The sequence below is a fragment of the Pongo pygmaeus genome, chromosome 10, assembly GCF_028885625.2.
Source record: "Pongo pygmaeus isolate AG05252 chromosome 10, NHGRI_mPonPyg2-v2.0_pri, whole genome shotgun sequence".
Classification (NCBI taxonomy): domain Eukaryota; kingdom Metazoa; phylum Chordata; class Mammalia; order Primates; family Hominidae; genus Pongo; species Pongo pygmaeus.
The window spans coordinates 57,474,516-57,476,632 of NC_072383.2; the positions used below are offsets into that span (position 1 = coordinate 57,474,516).

At 40.6% G+C, this 2,117-nt stretch overlaps 1 pseudogene; it reads right to left on the bottom strand.

Moving 5' to 3' along the window:
- Positions 1 to 238: 238 nt before the first annotated feature.
- Positions 239 to 389, bottom strand: LOC129011131 (U4 spliceosomal RNA; annotated as a pseudogene).
- Between the last annotated feature and the right edge of the window lie 1,728 nt (positions 390 to 2,117).

Sequence of the window (2,117 nt, forward strand, 5' to 3'; positions counted from 1 at the left end):
AACAAAGATACCATTTCTGGCATGGCAGTGGCAATCAGAGCTACTACTTGGTTGAGTTCATGGTAGTTTACAATTGTCTTTCAGAAATTATTTATTTTCTATACGAGCCAGTTTGTGAATTAAAATATCATCGGACTACCATTCCTGCTTCCTTTAAGGGTGGCACTAATCTCCTGAGAGTCCCCCTTTTCCCCAATATGTGATATTGTTTTTTAGTTTTGTTTTGTTTTTTGTTCAGTCTCCATAAAGACTGCCAATAATTGCCAATACTTGAAATATATGACTATATTTCAAGTCATCATGGCAAGATATTGTGAAAACACTTCAATTAGCAATAATTGTGCCTCGGATAAACCTCATTGACCATGATACTACTACTGTGCAGGGTGACTTAGGTTCAGAGGCTTGGCTTTCGTACTATAATATCTTTTACCACAGAGACCAAGAGTTCAGTACGGGGGTTGCTCCAACTTTACAGTTGCCAACAACTGAATGTTTGTGTCCCCTCAAAATTCACATGTTGAAACTCTAACTTACAATGTGATGGTATTTGGAGATGGGGCCTTTGGATGGTAATTAGGTTTAGATGAGGTCTGAGGGTGGAATCCTTCTGATGGAATTCCTTTCATAAAAGTAAATAGGAGAGCTAGAAAGCTACCTCCCTGACGTGTGAGGACACAGCAAGATGGTCACCTGTAAACCAGGCAGAGGCTGTCGCCAAGAACCTGCTCATGCTGGCACCTTGATCTTTGACTTCCAGTTTCCAAAACTGTGAAAAATAAATGTTTAAGCTACCCAGTGTATCGTATTCTGTTATGGCAGAAGATATGCAGCTGAAGAAAAAGTCAGAGAAGTTTGAAACACGAGAAGATGCCAGGCCTTGGTACTTTTTGAAGATGAAGGGTCAATGTGACAAGGAACTCCGGTGGCCTTAAGGAGCTGAAGGTTTCCCAGCTGACATCTACCAAGGACATGGGGACCTCAGCCCTACAATTGCAAGGGCCTGAGTACTGCCGGCAACCTGAAAGAACTTGGAAGATTTTCCCCCAGATTGTGAGACCCAGAGCAAAGGAACCACCAAGTCATTCAGAATTTTGACTTACAAAACAGTGAATTCATACATTTGTGTTATTTTAAGCCTCAAGTAACTTTTGAGTCTAGGTTAACTTCTACCTTGTTCTTGCGAGGTTGTCTTTCAGTATGCTACATTTTGGAACACAGCCATCATGCTCTAAGAATCCCAAGCCACATAGAGAAGCCATGTTTAGGTGCTCCAATCAGGAGGCTCAAGTGAACCTGGCCTTTCAGTCATTCCTGCCCAAGTATCAGACATGTGATTGAAGAAGCCTCTAGGTGACATTAGAGGCTTGTGTTTTTGTGTTCCAGTCTTGCCAGCTGGGGCTTCAGACATTGTGGAGCAGAGACAAGCAACACCCGTTCAGGAAACAAAATCTATGAGCATAACATTATTGTTGATTTATACTCCTTTTTAAAACACACAAATAGTAAGCAGAGCAGAAAGGAACGAAAAAAAATCTTTCAAATAAAAATAGGGATAATCTACTTATTTTTTTAGAGACAGTATTTCACTCTGTCATCCATGCTGGGGTGCAGTGGCATAATCACAGCAAACTGCAGCTTCTAACTCCTGGGTTCCAGTGATCATCCTCCTTCAGCCTTCCAAGTAGCTGGGACTACAGGTGCACACCACCACATGAAACTAATGTTTTTTATTTTTGTAGAGATGGGGTCTTGCTAGGTTGCCCAGGCTGATTCCAAACTGCTGGGTGCAAGGGATCCACCTGCTTTAGCCTCCCAAAATATGGGATTATAGGTGTGAGCCACCACACTCAGCCAAAAGAGGATAATTTTCAAAGATCCCATATCTAGAGTGGAAAAAAAGATAAAATTCTCTCTAGCATAGTTATGGGGAGGAATTTCAGTCTCAGAGTATAATTGGATTGAATTGCAGAGGAAAATAAATATTTTTTTAGTGCACTACTTTATAACTGGGTCTGTAGCTGCTATGTAATAAATGCTGCTTCATATAGTTAACCAAAGATAAACATCTAATATTAATGGAATAAGGAATTTATTTAGAGCAATACACCAGTGAA